This window comes from Trichogramma pretiosum, unplaced genomic scaffold, assembly GCF_000599845.2.
Source record: "Trichogramma pretiosum strain Unisexual culture from Peru unplaced genomic scaffold, Tpre_2.0 scaffold4, whole genome shotgun sequence".
Lineage (NCBI taxonomy): Eukaryota > Metazoa > Arthropoda > Insecta > Hymenoptera > Trichogrammatidae > Trichogramma > Trichogramma pretiosum.
In genome coordinates, this window is record NW_019641688.1 from 3,446,218 (window position 1) to 3,460,295 (window position 14,078).

At 41.0% G+C, this 14,078-nt stretch overlaps 1 protein-coding gene across 9 annotated transcripts in view; it reads right to left on the bottom strand.

Annotated features, from left to right (window-relative positions):
* The window catches only part of LOC106650567, a 101,827-nt gene that overhangs the window by 34,979 nt on the left and 52,770 nt on the right, over positions 1-14,078 (bottom strand). For 8 of the 9 annotated variants that reach the window (XM_023461716.1, XM_014368654.2, XM_023461718.1 and 5 more), the window contains one exon: positions 1,955-2,019. The exons of the other annotated variant lie outside the window; for it this stretch is intronic. The gene's annotated coding sequence lies outside the window, so the exon portion shown is untranslated. The remainder of the gene's footprint in view (positions 1-1,954; positions 2,020-14,078) is intronic. 9 annotated transcript variants of the gene reach the window in all.

Genomic DNA, 14,078 nt, shown 5'->3' on the forward strand with positions numbered 1-14,078 from the left:
GTGGATTCGATTCTCGCGCCTCGCGCCACTTTGCTTTTGTTCTTTTCTATCATTGTCACTTGCTCGTTTCCTCACTTTTCTGCTGATTTCCCCACGCTAATGGCTTTCTTTCGGAATATATAGCGTCGAGTGGCTGACGCGGGTGCTGCAGTAGCGCGATATAAAAGCACCTATACAGTTGCTAAATGTGCGTGGTATCCTTGTCGTCGCGAGAAAGCCGGCTTTGTTTCCGCCTCTCGTTTTCTCGTTTTATGTAGTCTACATAAACGAATCTGTGAAAATCTGTCGCGCGATGTCTGTACTTAGACGCGGCTAAGTGGGGTACTACTTTTGCCGTTTCACACCTGCAAACGAACCAAGACATCATCGGTCGAATCCCCTCGCAGTCGAGACGAGATGCAATATTCGATGAGTGGGATACTTTTTCTAAATCTCAATCGCACGGTATCTTTTTGTGCTTGCATTGATGCGAGCATGAGCCTATTAAAAATAGTTGCTGCACCGTGGCGTCGAAAAAGTAATCGATGATTAACGAGTGCAGAGCAATTTTATGCCCAGTGAAAATTAATATTATATTGTTGAAATAATGACGACGGCGATTGGGATTGATTTGCAATTCATCGCGAATAGAAATAAAACCACGGCGGCGTACGCGAGATTAATCAAATGTCCGACAATAGCCATACGCTAACAGAATGAGAGATAAGCCTGCTCGTAATAAAGATTTAAACTCGAACGAAGACGAGCGAGAAAATAAGATAGAATAAAGCCTCGCAGCGCAATGTTATTTTCTCGAGTGTGCAGGACACAGTAGTAAGGGCACATAAAAACGACACGAGCGCGACACGCTAATGACTGATCCATAAAGCGAGATTAAAGCCTCGGCGATGATTTATATAAAACCTCGCGCGCGGCTGGACGCAAGAGAGCCGATTTCCATCGCGTATCCCGATCGTTGTTCGCTGCCTCTATAGAGTCATCCTGTGGACCTTTAACGGTGTGCGCAGCTTGATTGCTGCTTTTCAGCTTGTGTACGAGACATTACGTAATGTATATGGCTGTCTGTGCACGTGGAAAAATCGATCAACGATACTTCAATGATGCAAGCTCGCGTGGATTTTTTTAAAAACTCTTGATTATTTCCAATTATCGAGCTCGTGCATTATTACAAAATCATCGATTCATCTTTAGTCAAGTGATTCTACACGAAGAAAAAGAAAAGACGGCGAGCACAGTGAGCCAAACAATAATCGGTTTTACTGCAGGCAAAATCCACAAACGGAACTGCACCACACGCAGCATCTTTTTTCTTTTCGAGCTCGTGCGTTAAGTGAGCGAAATGAAAAATTTGCATGATGGCAAATATAATGAGCCGCTGCAGCAGGTGCTGATTCTCGCAAGGTCAACGATCTATTCTCGAGGATTCCTTGAAAGATACTGCGTTTACCTGGACTGCAATATGATATTATTTTCGAGAATTATGATTGAGCTTCGGACGATTTTTTTCAAGCTGTATGCAGGAAAAAGTACGTGGATAATTGCAATCGAGACAGACAATTTGCGTTTATTGCACTTCGGTAACGAGACCATAGCAAAACTGTGCCGAGTGTCTCGTTTCAAGCGATTGCAAACTGGAACATCGAAACGATATTAAAAAGCATGAGTTATTGCTGCTCTTCTGTTGCAACTGAATTATTCTTTTTGACATAGATGCATGTGGACAGTTTACGATACATTTGATTGTTTTTTGTCAACCGGTTTCACTTGTACTTTCAACGTCATAAAAATACAAGCTTCGATGAGAATATTTTTTCTGCTTGTCTAATTTAAATTCAATTTGCATATAAGCGAGTTTTATCTCTCGTACTATTATACATATATTTTCAATTGTATACGAAAACAAGTTTTAAATCTATATAAACTTTCTGATTTTAGTCGTTTTTAAAAAACTTACGAAACCATGACATTACGACAGCAACGTTGTATATGAATTTCGAGAAGTTAACTGGCCTCTCTTACCTGTAACACAAATCATAAAGAATATTAAATAAAATGATGTCTATGATTTTCGAGTCTTATTCAGTTTTTTAATGTGGGAATCAGAACCGCAACACGGTAATAAAAAAAAAGGATTGATACGATTGGAAAAACATAAAGGGAATGCGTATAAATCGATAAAGACAAACGTCGTAAAAAGTGATTGCGTACAAGAAACTTGGCCAGTATGTAGGTGTATTCCAGTCTTGGTAGCCAGCTCAAAGTCTTTTAAAACTATGCGTCCCTGTAAAATCGGCATGTTCATATATGTAAGCGAGCATTATGCGTCACTGCGGGTAAGAAAAGCCATTTATTACCCTCGTCAATTGACGTAATGAAGTTCACGCAAATGATCCAAGCTTGCTCAGGGAATATGAAAGAATTTTCCTACGTAGCGCAGATTCGCATTACCATCGACGATGATTTCGTTATTTATGAAATTTCATTGATCGGACGCGCCAAAGTAGACGAAGACGATGAAGACGAAATTTATGAACTTGAGCGCGCGACCCTACTTAACCACGACGACTTCGTTAAGACGCCACGAGAGCTTAAAATCTAATTTAGATTCTTCGTCTTGTTTATAATAACCCAAACATTTTTTCATAATTATATCGGCACCATCATTACTCGACGATCATCAACTTGTAATTTAAGGCTTTTTCTTACATGGAATAAGTAGGGGGTAAAAAAAGCAGTAAAGTCGATCATTTGAAATCCATTCAGTTAGTGATTAATAGGGCTGGCATTGGACAATATTAATTTTCATCTCATTGAGAAATTCAATTATATACAATTAATACGCTAAAAACAAAAGAAATCTTTAGAAATGTATAAATTTATCAAATTTGACATCTAATTTTAATTTTTCGGCTATTGGTGTCCGCTGTAATGGATGGGATCAGGTTTCAATTAGAACGGCGAATGCATAATGTGAATTTCCGCGCACGCCGATCGACGGGTTCCGCGTGAGAATCCGAGTGTGCAGTCGCAGAAGCTGAGATTCACGCAGATGCATTCTTCATTCGACCTCCGATACACGAACATACAGTTCAATTATGTCGATCAACTCGCAATTGTTATATTTTTTATCACTGTATATGTTAATGCTGGTTGCATTTTAAATCAGGTAAATTTGTTCAAATAAAATCTCTCTTTTTCTCGAGGGAGTAGACTCATTGATCAACTGATCAACTCTACTTTGTTGAGAAATAAATATTTAACTTTTCATATCACGAGGGTAGATTTTTTTTCTCGTATTTCAATGAAAATTCAGCGCATGAAAGCGATCCGTGCACAAAATCCAATACACAATGCGTGCGAAAGGAAAAAAATTGTATACATAATCCTGCATCCTTAGATGTCTATGCGTCCTTTTGTTACTCGAGTAGGTATACAATCAGCCCCCTCATCCCAGCTTCTTTTTTCTTAAAAGCTTCCCTGCGAGACAAGGAATATAAAAAAAGTCGAGTAGTCTGCGCGAGCTTGTGAGTGTTTATGCGAAAAGGTGTACCGCCCTTCGTTTGAATATTCAGTGATTGCGCGCGCGCACTCACGCGTAGGGTGAAAAATTCTTCGCATACTCGTTCCGTCCTTGCTGCTTGCGAAATATCATATTCTCCGAGTTATGTTTTTTTTCAAAATTAAATTCTTTCTAATTATTATTATCAAGTCAGAGGCTCTTTTGCATGTGACTCCAGTTTTTACGGATCTCATCTTATGCGCACGAGAGAGAGATAATTACGGTATTTCGAAAATTACAACGTCATTAATTACGAGATATGTACTGCGTATTCCTTGCCAGTTAAGCTTGAAATCTTATACTTGGCTCCCTCTTTCTCTTGCTCTCTGAATTGATGAGCTCAATCAAAGATTCACTTTACTTTTCTTCTATTTTTTGTGCGATTTACATTTTCGCATGAACTACCCTGATAAACTAGCTACACTTTCAGCACGCTTCGGTCGCTCTCTTTTGTTTCTTCTTATTTTGCCAATTTTTAATTTTAAATAAATTAAAAGAAGATTTTAAAAACACGCAAGAGTCACTTTTTGGCTCAAACTCCCCGTAGAAAATCAAAATTAGTCTCAATAGATTGATAAGCCATCTTTTCCATTGAGCACAATTTTCTTAATAGAGGCGCCGCTAGACGTACTACAGTAAGCTACTGAGCAACCAATCACAGCGCTTATAAACTGCTCACGCTCAAAACCCTATTACTTTTATTTATTTAGAATAGATAGATAGGTAAATTTCGAAGCAGCAATTAATCAAGCCAGCAACGCAAATCAATAAGAGCATAGATCGGGAAAGCGATAGACTCCTGCAGAAACGATTATCATCATCGTGCGCAAATCGTCTGTATATGTATTCAAGAGTTACAGCATCTAGCCGAGGTCACGCAATAATTGCCAATAATGCCGGAAGCCGAGAAGTGTCTGCAGAGGGTAGAGCAAGCAGCAACACACGAGGCGATCCAATCGCCGAGCTATGCAGAGAAGAACAAAAAGACAGAGAGGTTCAATTAAAGCAACGACGGCAAACGGCCGGCTTCGAGTTTATAATATATAATGCTTACTCTCGCGGCCGCTGCGGATCCTCGGCAGAGCTACTATATATGTGCACCTGATTCATCGAAGCAATCCAGCTGTTGTACGATATAGATTGCATAAAAACGTGCAAAAGTAAACTCGCGAGGGAGAGAGAGCGAGAGTGTTTTGTATGATGCGCGGGCTATGAAGTTTTTTTTGCAGATAAAAAGGCAGCTTTTCTGCGCTCTCTGCGTCTTTGAGAACTGCGTCCACGATGCGCAAGCTTTGTAAGCACTCATATGCAATAGTACAGCAGAGGCAGTAGCAGCCGATAATTAGTAATGCTCAGGTACTAACAAACGATGAGAAGTTAAAGGTGGCTGCGTTTGCAAGCCAATGAATTCCTTGACTTTATATTTATGTCGAGTGTGGATCGGATGGGCAATAAGCAGCGTTGGTAGCATATTTAAGATTATAATATATTTAATTTCTTTGAAATCTCAGTTACTAAAATTTATTTTCTATTGAAGAATAAAGGTGGTCAAAAAACGGAATTTATCGGTTGCGATGCCTTGATTGTGGAGATCGAGAATTGCAGCTCACACTCTTGCGTTTTTCAATTTCTAATACAAATTTCGAAATATCTTTCGTGTATATTGATGACACAACGCGAAAGTTTGACTCTCCATCGACCGTCGGTACTTCCCACTGCACCGATACGATCTTGTATATGAATGGAAAATCGTAAAGGCAGAGAAAGAGAGAGAATAGGAGAAATGAGTCGGAGCAGCTGGAGCAGGCAATAAAAGGACTAAAAATCGAACGCCACCGCTGTAGACTCGATTACAGTTTTCTCCGCGAGGATGTATAATACCGAGAATTATTCGGTCGGGACGCCGTGGCTCGAGCCATTCTGTACGCATTGTCATAAAATGTTATTATGGAATCTAACGGTAAATCGGCTATACACAAGAGTATATACCAACACAATGTATAAATATAGTGAATGAACTTTTTTAGATTGGGTCTTAAAACTTTTAACAAATTAGGCTAATTAGTAAAGCGCATCGTTATCACTCGGATTTTATCTGCAACTTGTCTCGAATCTCAAACGCGCAGCTGCACAGCTGCACAATTGTGGCTTTATTGACGATACTTAACCTTTTTTCATTATACGATCGGTATACTTTGTTTTTCTCTTTTATGTTCTAATAATTCGACGTATTTACCCAACGTTCATACAAGCAGCACACATATTACATGAGGCAATCCGTATTCCATCCTGAGACTTGAAATCCGGTCCAAAAATTTTTTCGCTTTTTTAGAAAATCGCTTGTAATTTTCATAGATACAGTATATTTTTTAACGGGTGAATTTATGGTTTTCTTAGCAAAACAAAGGATTATAACGCGAGCGGAAGGCGAGTGCTGAGTTTTGATACGTTCATTTTATTATATTTCTTATTAAACTTTACTAATTTATCAAAACAAAATCAATGCATATATTTATTGAAATAGTAGTATCACTAGTCTTTTTTAGAATTTTGGTGACCATTTATCACTTAATTCTTGATGTACTTTGACAAAATTTTAAAACTATTTTGGAATTGATCTTAAGGCCCATAAGATTAAAATAAGCATAGTAGACTTCATTGTCAGGTACTGGGAGATCCCAAAAAAATTTTCATGTGGTCTCCTTGTTAGTTCAAAAGTGGATTTGCACAAATATAGATCGATCTCATTTTCGAAGCGACGAGTGAACTACTTTTTATTGTGAAGAACGTCGATCGCCAATGTGCCACTAGGTGAACATTAAAAAACAGCGGCTTTAGAGACGTTACTAGACAAATAATACTAGGTAAAAAATTAGTTTTAGAAACTGTACTACATGAAAACGTTAACTATTTAAATATTCGTTTATTTTTAAAATTGTTACATGTACCCAGGTAAGAATTTTCAATTCTGAAAAAGCATTTTAAAAATGTGACTAATTGATTACACAAACATTCTGTGTGCTCATTTTTCAATTTTGCCTATAAGTAACTTAGACGCCATTTTTTTACTTGGTAAGCAATATTAGCCATCGAAAACCCTCATCTATAAAAATGCAATCATAGACACAAGTTTATAAGCTTTTTGATCAAAAAGTCGCAAAAGTATGCATGCAAGGTATACGTATAAGCGTAATTATTTCTTTATACTATCATCCCAAATGTGTGTGTGTGTATCTGTGTATAGGTTTGTGCGTGTGCAGTGCATATTATACAATCTTTACAGCACGAGCGTCAGAAGAAAAAAAAAGGTAAAATCTTATACGTACTTACAGAGAGCTGAGAATTACGAACCATTACTAATAATTGTCCAAGAGAAGCGGGAGAGAGTGAGAGAGGGTACAGAATGCGTAATGCGCCTCTGTCGGATTGGCTCTCACGCGATATATTCGCGCCTCGCCGAGCGACGAGAGATGCTGCACAGTGCACATATAGTATATTACTCGCACACACCACGTGCGCGTGCATATGTGTGTGTGCGCGCGGCTTTTTATACTTGGTTCGTTTTGGTATTTGTACGCGCCGCAGCAGTTCAGCTCGCTTCCTTCAAAGTATAATCTATACTCGCTTTCTTCGAGCTGTCTATGTGCGGCTATGTGTGGGCACGCAGCGACGTTTTTATCGCGCACACACATGTACGTATGTATGTGCAGCAAGCAGTTTTCAGGTAATATAATTGTACGCCACGCTCGCTCGCGATTTTACAAAGTTTCTTATTCCTGGAGGAGGTGTGCGCTCGTACTTTGCAATTAGTCACATCGGCACGAAATTATATTAATTATTCAAGAAGCTGCAGTGGGCATGTGAATGGAAAATTATACCGATCGAGCTCGGGCGTTATTTGTATGCCACGCGCGCGTATATGCAGGGAGACATCGATCGAATTACAAAACTGCGTCCGTGCACGCCGAGGGCTGCTGCGAGCTCCCGCGGCAAAATTAATCTCTCCGGCTATGACTTTTAACATTTCCGACTGAGTAAGCTTAATCTAAGCGCGCGAGCCAAGTGAGAGAAAAATGTGTGTTATTATGTATTATTACGTCACGCGATCGTGAGTTTCCACTTTCCACGCGAGATTATGTTCCTTGAGAACGAACGAAACCAGAGGGAGAAAAGACGATAGGAAGCACAAAAACAAGTACACCGTCATCAACCTATAAACTCGTCCTTTTAAAGTTAATGCAAAGTATAAATTAGTGTGCACCACCGCTGTGCGGAGTCGTCCGATAAATCCCCCCGCTCGAGCGCGAAATAATTAATGTGCCCTCTCCCGTGCAAATGTTCAGCGACGCGCAAAAAAATCAAAAAGCAAAATTAAAAAAGCTACGAGTAGGTAAAAATCGGATGTGCACACGTGCGCGCGCATATGTATACGTATGAACGCATACGAGTATACATATATACAAAGTTTTTCTCAAGGACGTGCAGCGAGTGTGTATATATAGGCGCCCGAGGATATGTTGATGATCGCAAATTTGTTGCTCGCGCGAGCCTTGCTGCATGCGCGGGCATAATATAAGAGATGGCGGAGAAGCAAAGCTGCAAAGGAACATATTATCGCGAATATATCCATGCTCGCGCACTTTTATAATCGCACATCGTCGTCGTCGTCGTCGTTCAAATTTATCGTCGAGCATGTATATTGCGCACTGCGTGCTATACGCGCGCGGATGTTACGTGAAACACAATGGCCGTTGTCCTTGTCGTGCTTACACGCTGTCCTGCTTTAATTGAGATGAAATTAGAAATGTCGCGCGTCCATTCCGGTGCCGAGCTCGTCCGCGTACCTCGAGTTCATTCGTGGAAACAACTATGGCCACCTTCGACGTTTCAGCCGATAGACAAGAATATTTACGGCCAAGCAAGAAATTTGACGATTCTCCAACGTAATTATTAGCGCAAACGCGGTGAAAGTTATCCGCGGCACAAACTGCGATGCCGGCCAACTGGATATGCCAATAACAATCGCTTTCCAATGGAACATTCCTCTCGTTAACTTGCCACTGACTCGTACGATTCCGTGTACGAGTACGTGTTTGCAAAATAAGGAATAAAAAGGAATTATCTCGAGACGCAGTTCGTCGCCTTCTGTAACGCGTATTCGTGTTTTTCATAAGATTATGCTTTCTACGTTGCAAGTTGGTCAGTTTTATCGACGCTTACATTATCGATAAAAATCAATTTTTCTGATATTAAATTTGCTCGGTTTGCAAATTCTCCTCTCTTGCAAAGACTCCCCCCCCCCCCCCCCCCNNNCCCCCCCCCCCCACTACTCCTTCCTTTTCTCTCGCCAAAAGATGGAAAAGATAATAGGTTTCAAGCGATATACGTACACATGCACGGTGCAGATGTATAGACGTATATAGGTACGGCTCGACGGGACCTCCACTCAGTTAATAACCTCCTCAGGATGAAAACAAGTGGGTTGGTGTTTCTTGGCTCATGTGCGTGCAGGAGCGTGTGTGGCGGAGCATGGAGCGGCGGCAGCGGCTCGCAACGCCGAGAGACTCGTTTGAGGATATAATCAAAAAGATAGCCCGTGCAACACATACACACACACACAGCGGCATTGAGCCGAGGGAAGGTGCAGCTGCCGTTGCGAGAAAGAGAAAAAGTGAATGAAAGCGAAAAAGAGATACGAGGAGAAAAAACGCCGAGATATATAGAAGGCGCGCACACACGCGCGGCTCTTGCGCATTCGTACGGAATGATTGCGACGAGAGATGCATTACGCGCGTGCAAGCGCGTGTGTGCGCTTTCGGACCTCTAAAAATTCATGCTTCGATCAATGGCCATAATGCGCAACTTTTTAAAAGGCAGAACGAGTTTTTAAAAAACGAAATCTTGTTTATGCTTATGCAATGCAGTAAAAAAAAAGTGTAAATAAAAATCTTGCAATTAATAAGTGATCGCTACGAAATGCTTTATGCTGTGATGGCCTGTCTTGGGCACGAATTGTGGAAATTTTTTCATAAAAAAAAAATTGAACGTAACACCTTCCAATATGCGAGTCCCATAGGGCAGAGTAGCAGAAAGACGCGAACGTCGAGGCGAAAAGCAAAAGTCACGCCAAAAAGTTTATTTTTCTCGCGCGATCGACAAAAAAGCTCGTCGATTCGCTCGAGCCGCAAGCGAACGCACAGAGTGCGCGGAACTCGTGAGAAAAATAAAAATAAAAGAACCGATTGTCGATGGCGAGACGGTATGTTTGTGCACTGGGCGCGCGCACACACACACACACACACACACACACACACACACACACACACACACACACACACACACACACACACACACACACACAACAGTCGGCAAATATCACGAGAAAGAAGAAGGGAGAAAAAAGAAGGAACCTCCCCAAAGAATGAGACGAACACGCGCGAACGCGTATAAAAAAGATGAGCGCGAGCAGGCGCGCAAAGAGAAAGTATAATAAACGCGAGAGGCCCCAAAAAAAGGAAAAAAACGACCGAGAAGCCGATGCAAGTTCAGGAGGTCCGAAGTGTGGTTTGCCCATACCAAAGAGGAGCGACTTGGTAAGCTTTACACGTACATACACCAGTGTGTGCGTATGTGTATGTGTGTTGTATGGTCGGTTGAGGACGAGTTCAAGGCCGGCTGGCTTCTCTCTCTCTCTCTCTTTCTCTTACTCTCTCGCTCTTTCATTCGTATTTCTTTTTCTTTTCGCAAAATCCTCTTTAGTTGTTTATCCTGTGGGCGATCGCCATGAGCAGCCTCGTGTGTATTCTACTGCTGCTGCTGCCGACGCCGCTGCTGCTGCAATAGGCTGAATGTTTTCGGGCGCTGACAAATTCCGCGCGTGACTTTTTATATATTTTATTATACACAAAAAATATATATATATATATATATATATAACTATATACTGTATCAACATCTTTCTTATCCTCTCTTTCGCAGGTACGAGAAGTATTGCGATATTCGTAACTTGCGTGCACAGCGGAGCAGAGCCTCCCCGGATATTATATTTATTGCTGTGCCCTTGACGTGCTCAAACATACGATATGCACGTGAATGCGAGCCTTTTGTTTTGTATTGACCACTGCATGTGTGCGTCTGTGTGCTTGAATAGCCTACCCCTTTTCACTTTTTCCTTTCTGTATATATAAGGACTCAGTACCTGCACATGCGTTCTGTGTTTGGCTACCTTAAAACTTTGATTGCATCCTTTTCTTTGTTTTATATTCCAGATTAGCTTTATGTGCTCAAGAAGAAGGTTTGCCCCATGAATTCTATCACTGTGTGCGGCTCACCGTCTTGCAACTGCGGAGCTTCTGGGCCTCTCTCTCTCTCTCTCTTTCTTATTTTATTTTTTGGTTTAGTTGTAACGAGGGAGTAGCGGCTACCATTAAAAATTGAAGTTACACTGACTGCGATTCGTAAAGTCATCAGGCTTCTTTCTTCTTTTATAAAACTCGCTTGCCGAGGTTGAAGGGATTATTAAAGATGTTATTTGTTTTGCGGGAAGAAAATCGCATTTCAAAGTTGCGAATGAAAATTGGTAGTCTTTTTTTCACTTTTTTATGTTCTCTCGACAAAGAAAGTTGATGGAATTGAAATACAAGACTGCAACTCAGAGGAAACAACCAATGCCAAATAATTCGTCACTATATATTAATAAATATTTGTTAACAAGAGTTATAAAAAAAACCATCTTACATATGTCCTTTATTCTCCTGCGTTATTTCACATTTGAATTCCAACAAAAATTTATATGGCATTTTGTAGTAACCCACGATGATCACTTTTTGAGGTGTTGGTACCAACGAAGACTGTAATTTCGTCCTTGAGACGACCTTTCTTTTCGTTTCTCCCAACCCAAGTCTGCTTCGTCGTGCTCGTCCTTTTTTAGAGAGAGGGAGATAACGAATTAGAAGAGGCGAAAGAAAAAAAGCAAGAAGAATGAGCAGGTGGAGCCGAGAGAACAGACGGAAATAAGAGAGAAGAAATGAATGCAGCTTTTTGAATCACCAATGTTAAGTCCAGAGCTCGTAACTCGAATGTACTTGTAAAAATTTTAAATAAAATTAAAAAATGTTGGCTTTGACTATGAGTAGGCTCAAACTTTACAATTTTGCATGGAAAAATGTTTTGAACAAATTAGCTTAAGATGATTTTCCATGTGAATCTAATGAGTGAGAAAATTAGAGAAACACGTTGCACTCGGTATTCAGCAGCACTTGAATAAAACTTAAAGAAGATGTAGATGACAGTAGTCTTGCAGCAACTGTCCGTGGAAAGTATCATATACAAGGGCATACGAGCGAATGTTGTCTTTTTCACTATAGTTGTATACTTTTTCAGTGAATGGCAGAAAATGCGTTTTGGTTCACAACTGTTGGAAGAGAACATCTCGTGCGCTGCTGGCATCGCACGCAACGAGTTTTTCAGCACGATACACGTACATATGCGCCAGTCACAGCAGCAGCAGCGCACCGAGCGTTTGGAAGTTCTACCGAGTTAACAGGCTCATTTGTCTCGCGTAATGTGCGCCTCGTCGTCGACGTTGTTTTGCACGCATCCTGTCAGAACGTAAAAGGTCTTCATACAGGCCAGAAGAATATTGAATGCAAAGGATCAATTCATCGATGCGTTCATTTGTGTGCGAAGGTTTGTGCATATGCGATATGTGCACATTTAGATGGTTCCAGATTACTAATTATTGAAATTGGATTGAAATCGCATTCGTTATTCAAAAGAACAAATGGTATAATTAAAATTGAATAATTGAAGCCACGTCGAGAATTTGTTGTCTTATTTTGATCCATCGATCACGATTTAAATTATTGTGATGTAAAAAAAATAACTTCAACCAACGAAGCTAAAACAAAGAAAAGTAAACGAAGTTTAAAAAGGCAACAAATTGAACGAGAGGTATTCGTAAAAATAGCCATTGCTCAAACGATACGGATTGTTTAAGTACACGCATGTAGTTTGTGAATTGTCATCGATCAGCGCCCGAAGCTACACATCGACTGTACACGATGCTCGAGATATTTTTATCTTGTAGCGCGCGCGAAGCAAAATAAAAACTACGAGCGCTCTGCAGGGGGGAGGAGGGATCCTCGAGAGGAGGATCAAGAAGAGGACCTTTTAAACGCGGCAAGTATCGTTGGAATCGAGGTTCATTCCTCGAGTCGCGAGCTCCAAATGGACCCATTAATTAACGGCGAGGGTCAAGCGATCGGATTCTTTACGGCTCGATGGTAATTTTGCAATGAGTGAAAACTTTTATTATTTCTTCAAAGAGGAGGCTCGCGAGTGATGTACAGCATATGGCGCGCACACACACACACACACACAGAGGATCGAATTACATTATGGACTTTTCTTCTTGTGTTCTCTAAAAGACCAACGTGTTAAAACATAAAGACAGAATTGGCGAGGAATCCTATCGCAATATGATCTTGGCGGTTATGATACATACGCGCTATACGCAGGGAAATACCCTATCCCTATCCGCGCGCCGCAAGTAGCAGCACCAACAGCAGCAGCAGCAGCAGCAGTCGCTTGAGCCGTGTATATACGCGCACGCATCTACAATGCGTATAAATATACAAGAGTCTTTTCTCTCTATCCGCAAAAACCAAGTACTCGCCACCACAAATCATTGGAATCTCTTTGGCTGTGCTGTGCTGTGCTGCGTGCAGCGCGCCATAGCGTTAAGGCTGCTGCAACTTGCCTCCACCTATACATACATAAGGCATGAATTATGAAAATTGCCCACCCCAGTCACCCGGTTAACCCAGACGCGCATCTCGCGCGCACAAAACGTGATATCTTCCGAGCTCGCTCGTCCGACTCTATTTCTTTTCTTTTTTCTTCGCGCTGCCCACGGAAGCCACAAATATCGTTGCCAAGCTGTAAACAGCCGGAGAGGATAATCGTTCTCGAGCGTGCAAAATAAAAATTACAGCAGCAACGACAAAAAAACAACAGCACCCGTTCCAAATGCACTCTGTATAAGAGTGTACGTACGGGTGGGTAACAGACAGCTCCGGTCTATCTTTATATCGTCGTTAACATCGTTAAATGAAACAATGACACTCGCGAGTCTGTATGGATTATATATATATATGGGAGCTGCCGAGTAGATGCAACTATATGTAAGTGGTTCAATGGCTTCTCGTCTGGATCGCCTCGTTTTACTGTCTAGCACAATCCAACGGCTTGCGATTGCTTCATGCACGAGTCTGCACTTTGCAAGTGCATTGGAATAATCGCGAAAAACTAGTGGCTTGCATGTATTTAGTTTTTAATATTCCAAGCTTATTGAAACGAGTCGAGTGACTACTGACTAGTGAATGAAAAAAAATAATAGTAATAATAATGATAGTATACAAATTTAGTAACTCGTCGACGAAGTAATAGAGCTTGTGACCCAAATATGAATAAAATAAGGAAGGTGGTACGTATTAGAATCCAAGCACGTTGGAGCGGG